Source organism: Salvelinus namaycush, chromosome 16, assembly GCF_016432855.1.
Source record: "Salvelinus namaycush isolate Seneca chromosome 16, SaNama_1.0, whole genome shotgun sequence".
NCBI lineage: Eukaryota > Metazoa > Chordata > Actinopteri > Salmoniformes > Salmonidae > Salvelinus > Salvelinus namaycush.
Genome location: NC_052322.1, coordinates 44,072,509 through 44,092,447, shown reverse-complemented (window position 1 = coordinate 44,092,447; position 19,939 = coordinate 44,072,509). Strand labels below are relative to the sequence as shown.

Below are 19,939 nucleotides of genomic sequence, written 5' to 3'. Positions count from 1 at the left end.
TATATTTGACATTAGACCAGTGGAAATCTGTCCTTATTTGAGCTGTTCTTGCCATAATATATACTTGGTATTTTGCTTAATAGGGCTATCTTCTGTATACCACCCCTACCTTGTCACAACACAACACACAGCTCAAACGCATTAAGAAGGAAAGAAATTCCACACCTGTTAATTGAAATGCATTCCAGGTGACTACCTCATGAAGCTGGTTGAGAGAATGCCAAGAGTGTGCAAAGCTGTCATCAAGGCAAAGGGTGGCTACTTTGAAGAATCAAAAATATTTTGATTTGTTTAACACTTTTTTGGTTACTACATGATTACATATATGTTAATTTAATAGTTTTGATGTCTTCACTATTATTCTAGAATGTAGAAAATAGTAAAAATAAAGAAAAAACCTTGAATGAGTAGCTGTGTTCAAACTTTTGACTGGTACTGTATACAGCATGTGTGTGCTTATATGGTTGGACGTGGAAGAGTGTGTGAGTGTGTTTGTGCATCCATGGTCTGGAACCTGAAACATGTCAACTCTGCACTCTCCAGTGACCCCCTGACCTTTGTTATACACACATCATTGAATCCTACTACACACTGCTCCGTTTCTCACGGCGACGGGGCCTCACTAAAGACCAGGGCCCTGATTGTTGGTATGCAGGCCCACAGGTTTAACACATTAAACACTGTCTGATTGCAGCCAAACACAAACAGTATGAAAACAAGGTACTCTAGATTTCACAACGGTTAATTTTCCCTTTTCATGGCCATGCACCAATCACCTGGACTCCTCCCACAGGTGTTTTTCTAGCAGGTTGATGTTTATTGTCATGAGTCGTGCCCTTGAGGCAGAAATGAAACCCTGAAACCATACCTCTTCAAAGAGTATCTTAAATAATCCCACAGCATCTCCCTCCCATCCCCTTCTCACCCCAACATAAAAAGTAATGCCTTTCGTGAACTAACACTCACACTTGAGACATTTTTTAACAAATTCATGAAAACAAAAATTAGGTTTTTGGTCTTAATTTAAAGTTAGGGTTAGGCATAAGGGAAGCAGTGTGGTTAGGGTGAAGGTTATTTGAGGTTATGGTTATTTAAGGTTATGGTTAGGCATTAGGGTCAGCAGTGTGGTTAAGATTAAGGTTAGTGTTAGGTTTAAAATCTGATGTTATGCTATTGTGGCTGTGCCAGCTAGTGACCACTTTGCAGAGCTACCTCCAGTACATGACTCATCTCGATAAATGCCAACCTGCTTTTTTTCTCCCAGAGTACAGCTCTGTGAAATTACAGCCTCAAAACCTACAATTTAACATCCCTCTGAACCTGGAACAGGAAGGGAGAGGGAAAGCCAGAGGGATGGCGGGGGGGGGGGGGCGTGTGTGAGGCCATTCATCGTTCATTAACTACTGCCACACTGACTACATGGAAGTGTGGAATTCCGACCAGGAAAGCCCTGAGCCCCAGAATCCCTAGATAATACGAAAAATAATACATTTTACAGTCCAATGGATTATGTATGGAGTTTGTCTCCTTCGGAGAAGAGTTATACGCGTTGAACTAAAAGAGCAACTTGACCCTCACAAACAAATGTTAAACAGTGAAGTTCCAAAGGTATTGGGACCGTGACACGTTTTTTGGGTTGTTTTGGTTCTGTCCTCCACCATTTTGGATTTGAAAATGATACAATGACAATGAGGTTAAAGATTTAATTTGAGGGTATTTTCATCCATATCGGGCGAACCGTTTAGAAATTATAGCCCTTCTTGTACGTAGTCCTCCCATTTTAGGGGACCAAAAGTATTTGTGTATTAAAGTAGTAAAAAGATAAGTATTTAGTGCCGTATTCATAGCACACAATAACTGCATCAAGCTTATGAACATGTTTCTAAGCACTTCTACATTAATTCAGGATTACTCATAATCACGGTAGCATCCACATGAATGTAAAAGTGTTTAGAAACATATTCTATTCTGATTTACAATAGAAGTGACTCCAAAATGACCCAATACATTATTTACCATTCATTTCTATTGGGCACAAAATCATCTGAAACACAACCAAAACAAACAGCAAATTTGTAGAGTTTGTAGAGTTACAAGCTTGATGTAGTCATTGCTTACTGTGAATATGGGACTAAATACTTAACTTTTTACTACTATAATACACATATAAGTGAATTTGTCCCAATACTTTTGGTCCCCTAAAATGTGGGGACTATGTACAAAAAGTGCTATAATTTCGAAAAGGTTCACCCGATATGGATGAAAATACCCTTAAATTAAAGAGGACAGTCTCCAATAACATTTTATTTGTCACAGGCGCCGAATACAACAGGTGTAGACCTAACAGTGAAATGCTGAATACAACAGGTGTAGACCTAACAGTGAAATGCTTACTTACAAGCCCTTAACCAACAATGCAGTTTTAAGAAAATACCCCCCAAAAAGCAAGAGATAAGAATAACAAATGATTAAAGAGCAGCAGTAAATAACAATAGCGGGGCTATATACAGGGGGTACCGGTACAAAGTCAATGTGCGGGGGCACCGGTGTCGAGGTAATTGAGGTAATATGTACATGTAGGTAGAGTTATTAAAGTGACTATGCATAGATAATAACAGAGAGTAGCAGCAGCGTTCCAGTGTGTGTGTGTGGGGGGGGGGGGGGGGCAATGCAAATAGTCTGGGTAGCCATTTGATTTGCTGTTCAAGAGTCTTATGGATTGGGGTAGATGCTATTTAGGAGCCTCTTGGACCTAGACTTGGCGCTCCGGTACCGATTGCCATGCGGTAGCAAAGAGAACAGTCTATGACTAGGGTGGCTGGAGTCTTTGAAAATTTTTAGGGCCTTCCTCTGACACCGCCTGGTATAGAGGTCCTGGATGGCAGGACGCTTGTCCCCGGTGATGTACTGGGCTGTACGCATTATCCTCTGTAGTGCCTTGCGGTCGGAGGCCGAGCAGTTGCCATACCAGGCAGTGATGCAACCCGTCAAGATGCTCTCGATGGTGCAGCTGTAAAACCTTTTGAAGATCTGAGGACCCATGCCAAATCTTTTCAGTCTCCTGAGGGGGAATAGGTTTTGTCGTGCCCTCTTTTGCTTGTAAGCAGGAATCAGGAGGATATAATTATGGTCAGATTTGCCAAATGGAGGGTGAGGGAAAGCTTTGTACGTGTCTCTGTGTGTGGAGTAAAGGTGGTCTAGAATTTTTCCCCCTCTGGTTGCACATTTAACATGCTGATAGAAATTAGGTAAAACTGAATTAAGTTTCCCTGCCTTAAAGTCCCCGGCCACTAGGAGCGCCGCCTCTGTGATGAGCGTTTTCCTGTTTGCTTATGGCCGTACACAGCTCATTGAGTGCGGTTTTAGTGCCAGCATCAGTCTGTCGTGGTATGTAGACAGCTACGAAAAAATTGGTAGATAGTGTGGTCTACAGCTTATCATGAGATACTCTACATCAGGCGAGCAAAACCTCGAGACTTCCTTAGATATTGTGCACCAGCTGTTGTTTACATAAATGCATAGGCTCCCGCCCCATGTCTTACCCGAGGCTGCTGTTCTGTCCTGCCGATAGAGTGCATAACCCGCCAGCTGTATGTTCTTAATGTCGTCATCAGCCACGACACGGGGAAACATAAGATATTTTTAAAGATTATTTCCCGTTGGTAGGATAAACATGCTTTCAGTTTGTCCCATTTATTTTCCAGCGATTGAACGTTAGCTAGCAGGACGGAAGGCATGGGCAGACTAGCCACTCGTAGCCTGATCCTCATAAGGCACCCTGATCTCTTTCCGCAAAATCTGCGTTTCTTTCTCCAGCGAATAACGGGGATCTGGGCCTGTTCGGGGGACTGTATTATACCCATCCCGTCTGACTCATTGAAGAAGAACTCTTCGTCCAGTTTGAGGTGAGCAATCTCAGTTCTGATGTCCAGAAGCTCTTTTCAGTCATAAGAGATGGTAGCAGCAACATTATGTACAAAACAAGTTAGGAACAACTCGAAAAAATAAACCAAATAGCACAGTTGGTCAAGATCCGATAAGACGGCAGCCTTCCCCTCCGGCGCCATCACCCCATAGTCATTGTATCATTTCAAATCCAAAGTGCTGAAGTACAGAGCCAAAACAACAAAACATGTGTTACAGTCCCAATACTTTTAGAGCTCACAGTAATCATAGATTCCATCCATCCATTACCTGTCACGTTAATTATAACAACCACTGGTCCAGCTCTCTCTCTCTCTCTCTCGGACAGACTCGCTGCTGTGGTGTTGGTGTCATGATGACAGAATCTTCTAGTGGGAGGGAATGCTGGGGCAGGAACTGTATTTTCTGTGATGGGGACAACTCCAATCCCGATACAATAAATCAATACAGTAATGAACAGCAAACTACATATCAGATCCACCACAGTACCCATACTCCTAACCCCACACATCATCACCGCCTTAAATAAGAGACTGCTGTCTTGTTCCGTTGCTCGGCAGACATCTGTATCTGGGGGGTTTATCTCCCAGGCAGATTTTGCTGGCATCAGATTATGAGCGTGTTGATGACTTTGGTCAACATCATTCTATACATATGTTGATGTACCTCCATAACAAAAGGCCCAGCAGAACCTACAATAGGCTTAAATGAACACACACAAAAAAAGTTCATAAATTACCTGCAACCTTATTAAGGGAAATTAACTAATGGAACATTTGCCCCCCTCCATCTTGTAGGCTCACCACTCCATCTTGTAGGCTTACCACTCCATCTTATGGGCTCACCACTCCATCTTGTAGGCTCACCACTCCATCTTATAGGCTTACCACTCCATCTTATAGGCTCACCACTCCATCGTATAGGCTCACCACTCCATCTTGTAGGCTCACCACTCCATCGTATAGGCTCACCACTCCATCGTATAGGCTCACCACTCTATCGTATAGGCTCACCACTCCATCGTATAGGCTCACCACTCCATCGTATAGGCTCACCACTCCATCGTATAGGCTCACCACTCCATCGTATAGGCTCACCACTCCATCGTATAGGCTCACCACGCCATCGTATAGGCTCACCACTCCATCTTGTAGGCTCACCACTCCATCGTATAGGCTCACCACTCCATCGTATAGGCTCACCACTCCATCTTATAGGCTCACCACTCCATCGTATAGGCTCACCACTCCATCTTATAGGCTCGCCACTCCATCTTATAGGCTTACCACTCCATCTTATAGGCTCACCACTCCATCTTATAGGCTTACCACTCCATCTTATAGGCTCACCACTCCATCATATAGGCTTACCACTCCATCTTATAGGCTTACCACTCCATCTTATAGGCTCACCACTCCATCATATAGGCTCACCACTCCATCATATAGGCTTACCACTCCATCTTGTAGGCTCACCACTCCATCTTGTAGGCTCACCACTCCATCTTATAGGCTTACCACTCCATCTTATAGGCTTACCACTCCATCGTATAGGCTCACCACTCCATCGTATAGGCTCACCACTCCATCTTATAGACTCACCACTCCATCTTATAGGCTCACCACTCCATCTTATAGGCTCACCACTCCATCTTATGGGCTTAACACTCCATCGTATAGGCTCACCACTCCATCTTATAGGCTCACCACTCCATCTTATAGGCTTAACACTCCATTGTATAGGCTTACCACTCCATCTTATAGGCTCACCACTCCATCTTATGGGCTTAACACTCCATCGTATAGGCTCACCACTCCATCTTATAGGCTCACCACTCCATCTTATAGGCTTAACACTCCATTGTATAGGCTTACCACTCCATCTTATAGGCTCACCACTCCATCTTGTAGGCTCACCACTCCATCTTGTAGGCTCACCACTCCATCGTATAGGCTCACCACTCCATCGTATAGGCTCACCACTCCATCGTATAGGCTCACCACTCCATCTTATAGGCTTACCACTCCATCTTGTAGGCTCACCACTCCATCTTGTAGGCTCACCACTCCATCTTATAGGCCTACCACTCCATCTTATAGGCTCACCACTCCATCGTATAGGCTCACCACTCCATCTTATAGGCTCACCACTCCATCGTATAGGCTCACCACTCCATCTTATAGGCTCACCACTCCATCGTATAGGCTCACCACTCCATCTTATAGGCTCACCACTCCATCGTATAGGCTCACCACTCCATCTTGTAGGCTCACCACTCCATCGTATAGGCTCACCACTCCATCTTGTAGGCTCACCACTCCATCGTATAGGCTTACCACTCCATCTTATAGGCTCACCACTCCATCTTATAGGCTCACCACTCCATCTTATAGGCTTACCACTCCATCTTATAGGCTTACCACTCCATCTTATAGGCTTACCACTCCATCTTATAGGCTCACCACTCCATCTTATAGGCTCACCACTCCATCTTATAGGCTCACCACTCCATCTTATAGGCTCACCACTCCATCTTATAGGCTCACCACTCCATCTTATAGGCTCACCACTCCATCGTATGGGCTTAACACTCCATCTTATAAGCTTACCACTTACCACCATTTCTAACCCTTATCTGATCCCACATTGGTAACAACTGGGCAGACACCTGTCCTGAGTCACTGGGAAGGAGTGGGAAGTTACTATTTTGTAAGATTACAGACCAAAAGGCAAATGGATAAGGTGCAAGTGACTAATAAGGGAAATAACAGCAGTCTAGCTGTAGCTGTAGGGCATTACAGTGTGAATCAAACAAACCGAGCCCTTCTTCCTCCAAGTTCAGCTTTGATCTCCCCCACATGAAGGTACAACTCTGTGGTTGTCTACCAGGCTGTAGGCCAGTCAGTATAGAGTCGCCGTGATGACTATACCTAGCGGAAACCTACCTTGCACCTATATTCTGATAAGCTCTGCTTTCAACTCCTCCCCCCTTTTCTGTACAGGACTGCAGGACAGGCAGTCACCAGAGACTGTACACATGACTCACACATGTGGTCGAGGCGAGCGAGGGAGCAGAGACAGTGGAGCAGAGAAGTTGTGAACAGGTGAGGCTGCTGTACCTTTTTACCTTTTCCGTTTTATCTGTAGTATTAAACTTCACTACACTCTTTTCTTCTCTAACATGTATCGGACATGTATTATAATAATAAATGATTGCTGTTGTGTAGGCTAAACGTTTATCCTGACCTGTGTGTTTGCAGAATCATTCTAATAAACGTGTGGCTAGAGTTATGTGCTTCTACATGTAGATGGATAGTAGGCACCAGCTTAAAGCACAACAAATACAGTGATTCAGTTTATATAAGGACATTTGTTTAACCTTTTACTGCAGTAGGCTAAATTATGGTCACACATAGTGTTTCTTGATGGTCTTAAACAAATCTACTTTGAAACTAAAGTATACACCTCACGCACATGGTTATGGGTTTAAAACAAAGAAGACACCTGTACCATGTCAGATATAGAGTTGAGATGTATTACATTTTAAGTTTGCATCCCAATATTACACTTTATATACATCACAGAAGACTGAAATATAACAAAACTGTTTGACATAGATACTGGATTTTTATCATTTTATTTTTTATAATCTTTATTAATGATGGAATTATGAAAAAATATGAATAACATTCCACCCGTGAGGCCACTAGAGGGCGCTTTTGGTCATTGACTGCAGGAAGCTCCATTCACTGAAGTATACAAAGTATACACTGTTCAGTGTATGTGTTCTATCTCTTGCCCATTGTATGACTTTCTAATAGTTGTTGCCCTGTGCACACTAAAAGGGAAAGGGGATACCTAGTCAGTAGTACAACTGAATCCATTCAACTGAAATTTGTGTTCCGCATTTAACCCAAACCCTCTGAATCAGAGAGGAGGGCTGCCTTAATCCACTCCATCGGATACCTAGTACAACTGAATTCGCTCAACCGAAATGTGTGTTCTGCATTTAACCCAACCTGATTCGGAGAGGTGTTGGTGGGCTGCAATCGGCTCCCAGGGAGCAATTACTGGGGGTTAAATGCCTTGGGGGTTAATTGCTTAAGGGCAGAACAGCAGATTTCTACAGATTGGGGCATTCGAACCAGCAACCTTTTGGATACTGGTCCAACGCTCTTAAACGCAAGTTTACCTGCCAACCCCTATAGCTTGTTCTTGTGTTATTACTGCTTGACACTAGAGCAGATCTGTGCTGTGCATTGCCCGCTAACATTCCACTCACCACCGGGTCAGGGCCAACAGATTACTGACACCATTTCAATCACTTTCAATCGCAGTAATCAATCTCAGATTTATTAGTGAAATACCAATGTATATGCCTACTGTGTCTGTGACATGACGCCTTAAGATGAAACATAGCCTATAGCCTATATCAATTCTGCTGTGACGAGTTAGACAAAAGTGACCTTTACACTACTTCTTAGTTTGCTGTCCATGCTGGTAGTTATATGCACAGGGCCCAATCTATGTCTAAAACACCGTAATGGATCTGTTAAGATATCTGTGAGCTTGGTATAGGTTCAATCAGCTCCTGCTTGGCCTTTAGCTACACCTAATGGGTTAAAGAGATCCACGAGTCTGAGCCCTGCTCTGCCTTGGGAGGGCATCAGCCTCATCTCTCCACCCAGCGTGTCAGCTGCCTTGGGAGGGCATCAGCCTCATCTCTCCACCCAGCGTGTCAGTTGCCTTGGGAGGGCATCAGCCTCATCTCTCCACCCAGCGTGTCAGCTGCCTTGGGAGGGCATCAGCCTCATCTGTCCACCCAGCGTGTCAGCTGCCTTGGGAGAGCATCAGCCTCATCTCTCCACCCACCCTGTCAGCTGCCTTGGGAGGGCATCAGCCTCATCTCTCCACCCAGCGTGTCAGCTGCCTTGGGAGGGCATCAGCCTCATCTCTCCACCCAGCGTGTCAGCTACCTTGGGAGGGCATCAGCCTCGTCTCTCCACCCAGCGTGTCAGCTGCCTTGGGAGGGCATCAGCCTCATCTCTCCACCCAGCGTGTCATCTGCCTTCAGAGAGCATCAGCCTCATCTCTCCACCCAGCGTGTCAGCTGCCTTGGGAGTCATTCAGCCTCATCTCTCCACCCAGCGTGTCAGCACCTGCTGCCTTTGCCTGTCTACTCTGGGCCGATATTCATAAAACATCTTAGAGTAAGAGTGCAGATCTAGCATATGTCCATATAATCTAAGAAGGTAAATCTGATCCTAGATCAACACTCCTACTCTGAGAGGCTTTGTGTATACGGGCCCTGGTCTGATGAGGGAGGTACGGTCGGGTGTGGAGAAGAGGGACCCCTTCCAAAGCCCCAAAACAATAATGTATCTTTGATATTTTATATTCTCTCTGAGGGGGGGGGGGGTTCAGACTCACACTCTTGATTGAAATCAGCGCCTTGTTTCGTCCTGACATGGGACTTATTAGTGATTCCCCATTCCCCATTACACCTGGCTTCGGCTTACAGTATGACTCCTGACAGATGTTCAGCTACATTGTAAAGACATACTTGAAGATCAGAATGTAATGAACCCTGGGTCATCTAATGTGACTGAAGAACCCTGGGTCATCTAATGTGACTGAAGAACCCTGGGTCATCTAATGTGACTGAAGAACCCTGGGTCATCTAATGTGACTGAAGAACCCTGGGTCATCTAATGTGACTGAAGAACCCTGGGTCATCTAATGTGACTGAAGAACCCTGGGTCATCTAATGTGACTGAAGAACCCTGGGTCATCTAATGTGACTGAAGAACCCTGGGTCATGTAATGTGACTGAAGAACCCTAGGTCATGTAATGTGACTGAAGAACCCTGGGTCATCTAATGTGACTGAAGAACCCTGGGTCATCTAATGTGACTGAAGAACCCTGGGTCATCTAATGTGACTGAAGAACCCTGGATCAAATAATGTGATTGAAGAACCCTGGGTCAAATAATGTGATTGAAGAACCCTGGGTCAAATAATGTGATTGAAGAACCCTGGGTCATGTAATGCGATTGAAGAACCCTGAGTCAAATAATGTGACTGAAGAACCCTGCGTCAAATAATGTGACTGAAGAACCCTGGGTCATGTAATGTGACTGAAGAACCCTGGGTCATGTAATGTGACTGAAGAACCCTGGGTCAAATAATGTGACTGAAGAACCCTGGGTCATGTAATGTGATTACAGTTGTCTGATGGAATGATAAATGATTCACGGTTGAGGAGTGGTCTCTCTTTGTGTATTTCAAATCAAAATACGGAAAGTGTAATCTTAACTCTTTGATAAAGTGATCTTCAGGAAATCCATGTAATTATCAGCAAAGTCACAAACCACCCACCCACCCATCCTCTGACGATCTGAGCTGATGCTAATGTTCGGGGAAATGCCTGATTGCGTCTGAAATATATCTCACTAATAACAGGAAACCATTTAAACTTGTGGTAGCACACAGAAATGTATCCTGTTCTCTCCTGGTCTTCCCTCCTGTTCTCTCCTGGTCTTCCCTCCTGTTCTCTCTCCTGTTCTTCTCTCCTGTTCTCTCTCCTGTTCTTCTCTCCTGTTCTCTCTTGTTCTTCCCTCCTGTTCTTCTCTCCTGTTCTTCCCTCCTGTTCTTCTCTCCTGTTCTTCCCTCCTGTTCTTCTCTCCTGGTCTTCTCTCCTGGTCTTCCCTCCTATTCTTCTCTCCTGGTCTTCCCTCCTATTCTTCTCTCCTGGTCTCTCCTATTATTCTCTCCTGTTCTTCTCTCCTGTCCTCTCCTGTTCTTCTCTATTCTTCTCTCCCATTCTTCTCTCCTGTTCCAATTTCACTTCGGTACCGCTCAGCCATGAGCTCTGCCCATGCTCTGCCCAGCATTTTTGATTTCCTTCATCAAGGTTCTTCTCATTCTGTTGTATGTATTTAGGTTACCCCACCACTAATACGCAGAGATGTTGAAATGAGTCGACCAAGAAATAGGTTGCAGCCTGTGTAATTGATGACAAGACAGCACATGAGCACATGCTGCAGCACCAGAGACGTTTTGGTTTCTATACAGGCTATTGTTAAACAAAAGGAGTAAGTTTGCTACAGTGCTAAAGTTGTCTATCAACTGTAAAATGTGAGCGCAACAGAGCCAGTTACGACTGAAGTATCTGATCATCAATAGATTCGAGAAAAAGCTATTTGTTTTTTAACACGGTGACGACATAGCCTAGCAGCTAGGTACACTACATGGCCAAAAGTATGTGGACACCTGCTAGTCAAACATCTAATTCCGTGACGACATAGCCTATCAGCTAGGTACACTACATGGCCAAAAGTATGTGGACACCTGCTAGTCAAACATCTAATTCCAAAATCATGGGCATTAATATGGAGTTGGTTCCCCCTTTGCTGTTATAAAGCCTCCACCCTTCTGGGAAGGCTTTCCACTAGATGTTGGAACATTGCTGTGGGGATTTGCTTTTATTCAGCAACAAGAGCATTAGTGAGGTCGGGCACTGATGTTGGGCGATTAGGCCTGGCTCGTAGTCGGCGTTCCACTTCATCCCAAAGGTGGCCGATGGGGTTGAGGTCAGGGCTCTGTGCAGGCCAGTCAAGTTCTTCCACATCAACCTAGACAAACCATTTCTGTATAGACCTTGCTTTGTGCACAGTGGTATTGTCATGCTGAAACAGGAAATGGCCTGTTACCACAAAGTTTAAAGCACAGAATCGTGTATCGTCTTTCACTGGAACTAGAGGGCTTAGCCAGAACCATGAAAAACAGCCCAAGACCATTATTCCTCCTCCACCAAACTTTACAGTTGGCACAATGCATTGGGGCAGGTAGCGTTCTCCTGGCATGCGCCAAACCCATATTCGTCCGCCGGACTGCCAGATGGTGAAGTGTGATTCATCACTCCAGAGAAAGCATTTACACTGCTCAAGAGTCTAATGGCGGCGAGCTTTACACCACTCCAGCCGACGCTTGGCATTGCGCATGGTGATCTTAGGCTTGTGTGTGGCTGCTCGGCCATGGAAACCCATTTCATAAAGCTCCCGACGAACAGTTCTTCTGCTGAGTTGCTTCCAGAGGCAGTTTGGAACTCGGTGGTGAGTGTTGCACCCGAGAACAGATGATTTTTACACGCTATGCGCTTCAGCACTCTGCAGCCCCGATCTGTTAGCTTGTGTGGCCTACCACATCACTGCTGAGCCGTTGTTGCTCCTAGACGTTTCCACTTCAAAATAACAGCACTTACAGTTGACCGGGGCAGCTCGAGTAGGGCAGAAATATCACAAACTGACATTGAAAGTCACTGAGGTCTTCAGTAAGGCCATTATACAGCCAATGTTTGTCTATGGAGATTGCATGGCTGTGTGCTCGATTTTATACACCTGTCAGCAAAGGGTGTGTCTGAAATAATCAAACACACTAATTTGAAAGGGTGTCCACATACTTTTGGCCATTTGTGTTGGTTCTTGTTCAATAGCCTACAACATGTTGTTGAAATCTTCAAGCTTTTTATGATAGCCTACTTCAAACGTTATAGTGCATTAAGGCCATCTAGCTTCCCCGCCTCCTTCCACACTTCTCGTTTTTTTCCTACAAGTGATGAGAGATTTTTTGTGCGGAGTGGGGATGTTGATAGCTGGAGCACAAAGGAGTGGGATTTCCACCACTCAACTCACATACTCTGGTCCTCCCTCACTTAATCTAAAGACATGCCTATATTAATAACCAGACACTGACAATGATTTACGGTTTTATGAGAAGAACATCTGATTAATTTTATTCCTGTGCGTTAGAGATGTCCTCTTGACTGTTGCTAATCATCTGTTAAAGAGGAGAAATGTTTGTTTTTAAGAGTTTGAATTGGATGCGCCGGCAATTGGTTTGGCGCCAAAACCTTTTGTTGTATCTCCCGATTATCTTTCTGGTCGTACATGTAGTGATCAAAAGTTACAAGTACAATGTGATATTGTTTACTAATTACAACGTGAAGGTAGATCTTCAGAAATGGGTATGACTACCTTGTATTTCCTCGTTTATTGAAGAGGGTTCTTGTCCATTTCCTGTTCAGAGAATTGACTGGCTAATGTAGCGCGTTCAAGCGCATAGTTAATGAATGGTACGGGTTGCGTGGTAGTAGCTAACCCCTGGGGTATATAGGTTCACATCCCTTAAGTATAGTTAATGCTTAAGTTCAACAGGTTTAGGTTTAAGGTTTAGCACAGTTATTGAGATGTGTGCTGGTATATATTCAACTATGTTTATGATCTGAAGACGTTTAAGATTGTAATTCATGTCTTACGAACGTTAAATGATCAGCGTGTGAATTGCCTTGTTTTCATTGGTCAAATGCATTGTGGGTAGGTGGTGTAAGAACTTTTGTATTCTCATTGTTTGAGAGATAGACAAGGTAAAGTGGGCATGCTGCCAGGTACAGGCATGATGGAAGCCTTGGTTTTCCTTCGCCTTTATTTATGATCCTGTTTATTGGTTTATATTATGATCTTCACGTTTGATAAGAAAAGTAAAGAACTACTGTTACCTCACTGTAAAATCCTACCGCAACGTCAAGTTCACAAGACCAAACTCAGATCACATCTGACAAAATGTATTTCATCTGTATAATTGCAATGAATCATGGCTCTAAAAATTACTACAAAGAGTACAGTTACATGCACACAATAATACAATTATTGTGAATAGTCAGATTAATATAATAGTTTGATTTAAACGTTGACATGCTTTGCAAGAAGAACGATTTCCCTAATCCTGTTGACATTGGACACATCTGAAATCAGGCTACCTGACGTGACTTTGATAAATGCAGAAAATATTCAATCAAAATATACGTTCTACTGTACCACAGCGATCATGTTATTTTGGTGAAGCCTATTTGATTCTGATTTCGGAGAAATATATAAAGTTTGTATGAGAACTATTTCTAAAATGAACACTCTTAAGGTTTTTCCAAACTCACTTGACTCTTGCAAAATAAGGAAGCTTGCGCTGCTCATGCTAGCCCATGCGCAGATGTTCTGCAAAAGATTGCTCTGAAAACCAGGTGTTTTAATCGGCCTGTGCTCACTTCAATTATGACCTCACGCCAATTAAGATAAGAAGAGTAAGGTGTTTACATAACTAATGCCATAATCAGTTTAATATATTGAAATGTTGGTGTAGATGTATGAATCATTCTGCCTGTGGTAGTTGTGGTCTTAATGGGCTAGGTGGGGTAGGTTAGCTCTAAAGGTTCTCTACCTGGAAACTGTATTGTTTGGTCTTGCCCTGAGGTGAGCACTTTGTAGACTTCAGGTGTCCTGACGTGTTGGTTTAAAGATTCATTTATGTGATATTTTACCTGCAGCGGCTTAGTTAGCGTGCATGGAGACACTGAATCTGATACAGTTTGGGTGAATGAAAGGACACACACACTCACATATACATACACTGTAGAGGGTAGCTGCTATGTACTGTAAGTATAGCTTTCTCATTCTGTCTGCATCATTGAAGATCTGGTTCAATTAGACTACTGCAGACATCTGCACAGAAAGATATTTCAGATTATCTGAAATTTAAACCTGGATATGTCATTTCATTTCTTGAATGAAAATCCTTTCAGATATCAACGCCCTAACCTCCAACTATCTAACCCTAACCCTAACCTCCAAATATCTAACACAAACCCCTAACCTCCAACTATCTAACCCTAACCTCCAACTATCTAACCCTAACCTCCAACTATCTAACCCTAACCTCCAACTATCTAACCCCTAACCCCCTAACCCCCAACTATCTAACCCTAACCCTAACCTCCAACTATCTAACCCCTAACCCCCTAACCCCCAACTATCTAACCCCTAACCCCCTAACCCCCAACTATCTAACCCTAACCCTAACCTCCAACTATCTAACCCTAACCTCCAACTATCTAACCCCTAACCCCCAACTATCTAACCCCTAACCCCCAACTATCTAACCCCTAACCCCCAACTATCTAACCCTAACCCTAACCTCCAACTATCTAACCCTAACCTCCAACTATCTAACCCCTAACCCCCAACTATCTAACCCCTAACCCCCAACTATCTAACCCCTAACCCCCAACTATCTAACCCTAACCCTAACCTCCAACTATCTAACCCTAACCTCCAACTATCTAACCCCTAACCTCCAACTATCTAACCCCTAACCCCCAACTATCTAACCCCTAACCCCCAACTATCTAACCCCTAACCCCCTAACCCCTTAACTATCTAACCCCTAACCCCCAACTATCTAACCCCTAACACCTAACCCCCAACTATCTAACCCTAACCTCCAACTATCTAACACAAACCCCTAACCTCCAACTATCTAACCCTAACCCCTAACTATCTAACCCTAACCCCCAACTATCTAACCCTAACCTCCAACTATCTAACCCTAACCCCCTAACCCCTAACTATCTAACCCTAACCTCCAACTATCTAACCCTAACCCCCTAACCCCTAACTATCTAACCCTAACCTCCAACTATCTAACACAAACCCCTAACCTCCAACTATCTAACCCTAACCTCCAACTATCTAACCCTAACCTCCAACTATCTAACCCTAACCTCCAACTATCTAACACAAACCCCTAACCTCCAACTATCTAACCCTAACCCCTAACTATCTAACCCTAACCCCCAACTATCTAACCCTAACCTCCAACTATCTAACCCTAACCCCCTAACCCCTAACTATCTAACCCTAACCTCCAACTATCTAACCCTAACCCCCTAACCCCTAACTATCTAACCCTAACCTCCAACTATCTAACACAAACCCCTAACCTCCAACTATCTAACCCTAACCCCTAACTATCTAACCCTAACCCCCAACTATCTAACCCTAACCTCCAACTATCTAACCCTAACCCCCTAACCCCTAACTATCTAACCCTAACCTCCAACTATCTAACCCTAACCCCCTAACCCCTAACTATCTAACCCTAACCTCCAACTATCTAACCCTAACCTCCAACTATCTAACACAAACCCCTAACCTCCAACTATCTAACCCTAACCCCTAACTATCTAACCCTAACCCCCAACTATCTAACCCTAACCTCCAACTATCTAACCCTAACCCCTAACTATCTAACCCTAACCTCCAACTATCTAACCCTAACCTCCAACTATCTAACACAAACCCCTAACCCCTAACTATCTAACCCTAACCCCCAACTATCTAACCCTAACCCCCAACTATCTAACCCTAACCATCTAACCCTAACCTCCAACTATCTAACCCCTAACCTCCAACTATCTAACCCCTAACCTCCAACTATCTAACCCCTAACCTCCAACTATCTAACCCCTAACCTCCAACTATCTAACCCCTAACCTCCAACTATCTAACCCTAACCTCCAACTATCTAACCCTAACCCCTAACTATCCAACTCTAACCCCCAAATATCTAACCCTAACCCCCAAATATCTAACCCTAACCTCCAACTATCTAACCCCTAACCTCCAACTATCTAACCCCTAACCTCCAACTATCTAACCCTAACCCCCAACTATCTAACCCCTAACCTCCAACTATCTAACCCCTAACCCCCTAACCCCTAACTATCTAACCCTAACCCCCAACTATCTAACCCTAACCTCCAACTATCTAACCCTAACCTCCAACTATCTAACCCTAACCTCCAACTATCTAACACAAACCCCTAACCCCTAACTATCTAACCCTAACCCCCAACTATCTAACCCTAACCCCCAACTATCTAACCCTAACCATCTAACCCTAACCTCCAACTATCTAACCCCTAACCTCCAACTATCTAACCCCTAACCTCCAACTATCTAACCCCTAACCTCCAACTATCTAACCCCTAACCTCCAACTATCTAACCCTAACCTCCAACTATCTAACCCTAACCCCTAACTATCCAACCCTAACCCCTAACTATCCAACTCTAACCCCCAAATATCTAACCCTAACCCCCAAATATCTAACCCTAACCTCCAACTATCTAACCCCTAACCTCCAACTATCTAACCCTAACCCCCAACTATCTAACCCCTAACCTCCAACTATCTAACCCCTAACCCCCTAACCCCTAACTATCTAACCCTAACCCCCAACTATCTAACCCTAACCTCCAACTATCTAACCCTAACCCCCAACTATCTAACCCTAACCTCCAACTATCTAACCCTAACCTCCAACTATCTAACCCTAACCTCCAACTATCTAACCCTAACCTCCAACTATCTAACCCTAACCTCCAACTATCTAACCCTAACCCCTAACCCCCAACTATCTAACCCTAACCCCTAACCCCCAACTATCTAACCCTAACCTCCAACTATCTAACCCTAACCTCCAACTATCTAACCCTAACCTCCAACTATCTAACCCTAACCTCCAACTATCTAACCCTAACCCCCAACTATCTAACCCTAACCCCTAACCCCCAACTATCTAACCCTAACCCCCAACTATCTAACCCTAACCCCCAACTATCTAACCCTAACCCTAACCCCCAACTATCTAACCCTAACCCCCAACTATCTAACCCTAACCCCCTAACACAAACCCCTAACCTCCAACTATCTAACCCTAACCCTAACCCCCAACTATCTAACCCTAACCCCCAACTATCTAACCCTAACCCCCTAACACAAACCCCTAACCTCCAACTATCTAACCCTAACCCCCAACTATCTAACCCTAACCCCCAACTATCTAACCCTAACCTCCAACTATCTAACCCTAACCCCCAACTATCTAACCCCTAACCCCCAACTATCTAACCCCTAACCCCCTAACCCCCAACTATCTAACCCTAACCCCCAACTATTTACCCCCTAACCCCTAACCCCCAACTATCTAACCCCTAACCCCCTAACCCCTAACTATCTAACCTTAACCCCCAACTATCTAACCCTAACCTCCAACTATCTAACCCCTAACCCCCAACTATCTAACCCTAACCTCCAACTATCTAACCCTAACCTCCAACTATCTAACCCTAACCCCCTAACACAAACCCCTAACCTCCAACTATCTAACCCTAACCCTAACCTCCAACTATCTAACCCCTAACCCCCAACTATCTAACCCTAACCTCCAACTATCTAACCCTAACCCCCAACTATCTAACCCTAACCCCCTAACACAAACCCCTAACCTCCAACTATCTAACCCTAACCCTAACCCCCAACTATCTAACCCTAACCCCCAACTATCTAACCCTAACCCCCTAACACAAACCCCTAACCTCCAACTATCTAACCCTAACCCTAACCTCCAACTATCTAACCCCTAACCCCCAACTATCTAACCCCTAACCCCCAACTATCTAACCCTAACCTCCAACTATCTAACCCTAACCTCCAACTATCTAACCCTAACCTCCAACTATCTAACCCCTAACCTCCAACTATCTAACCCTAACCTCCAACTATCTAACCCCTAACCCCCAACTATCTAACCCCTAACCCCCAACTATCTAACCCCTAACCCCCAACTATCTAACCCCTAACCCCTAACCCCCAACTATCTAACCCCTAACCCCCAACTATCTAACCCCTAACCCCCAACTATCTAACCCCTAACCCCTAACCCCCAACTATCTACTATCTAACCCTAACCCCCAACTATCTAACCCTAACCTCCAACTATCTAACCCTAACCTCCAACTATCTAACCCTAACCTCCAACCATCTAACCCTAACCTCCAACTATCTAACCCTAACCTCCAACTATCTAACCCTAACCCCTAACCCCCAACTATCTAACCCTAACCCCTAACCCCCAACTATCTAACCCTAACCTCCAACTATCTAACCCTAACCTCCAACTATCTAACCCTAACCTCCAACTATCTAACCCTAACCTCCAACTATCTAACCCTAACCCCCAACTATCTAACCCTAACCCCTAACCCCCAACTATCTAACCCTAACCCCCAACTATCTAACCCTAACCCCCAACTATCTAACCCTAACCCTAACCCCCAACTATCTAACCCTAACCCCCAACTATCTAACCCTAACCCCCTAACACAAACCCCTAACCTCCAACTATCTAACCCTAACCCTAACCCCCAACTATCTAACCCTAACCCCCAACTATCTAACCCTAACCCCCTAACACAAACCCCTAACCTCCAACTATCTAACCCTAACCCCCAACTATCTAACCCTAACCCCCAACTATCTAACCCTAACCTCCAACTATCTAACCCTAACCCCAACTATCTAACCCCTAACCCCCAACTATCTAACCCCTAACCCCCTAACCCCCAACTATCTAACCCTAACCCCCAACTATTTAACCCCTAACCCCTAACCCCCAACTATCTAACCCCTAACCCCCTAACCCCTAACTATCTAACCTTAACCCCCAACTATCTAACCCTAACCTCCAACTATCTAACCCCTAACCCCCAACTATCTAACCCTAACCTCCAACTATCTAACCCTAACCTCCAACTATCTAACCCTAACCCCCTAACACAAACCCCTAACCTCCAACTATCTAACCCTAACCCTAACCTCCAACTATCTAACCCCTAACCCCCAACTATCTAACCCTAACCTCCAACTATCTAACCCTAACCCCAACTATCTAACCCTAACCCCCTAACACAAACCCCTAACCTCCAACTATCTAACCCTAACCCTAACCCCCAACTATCTAACCCTAACCCCCAACTATCTAACCCTAACCCCCTAACACAAACCCCTAACCTCCAACTATCTAACCCTAACCCTAACCTCCAACTATCTAACCCCTAACCCCCAACTATCTAACCCCTAACCCCCAACTATCTAACCCTAACCTCCAACTATCTAACCCTAACCTCCAACTATCTAACCCTAACCTCCAACTATCTAACCCCTAACCTCCAACTATCTAACCCTAACCTCCAACTATCTAACCCCTAACCCCCAACTATCTAACCCCTAACCCCCAACTATCTAACCCCTAACCCCCAACTATTTAACCCCTAACCCCTAAC

The 19,939-nt window shown here is 44.4% G+C and overlaps 1 protein-coding gene across 1 annotated transcript in view; it reads left to right on the top strand.

The window, feature by feature from the left end:
• Positions 1 to 6,933: 6,933 nt before the first annotated feature.
• Positions 6,934 to 19,939, top strand: part of LOC120061699 (laminin subunit beta-2-like) — a 72,566-nt gene continuing 59,560 nt past the window's right edge. The window contains exon 1 of the mRNA XM_039011594.1: positions 6,934 to 7,028. The gene's annotated coding sequence lies outside the window, so the exon portion shown is untranslated. The remainder of the gene's footprint in view (positions 7,029 to 19,939) is intronic.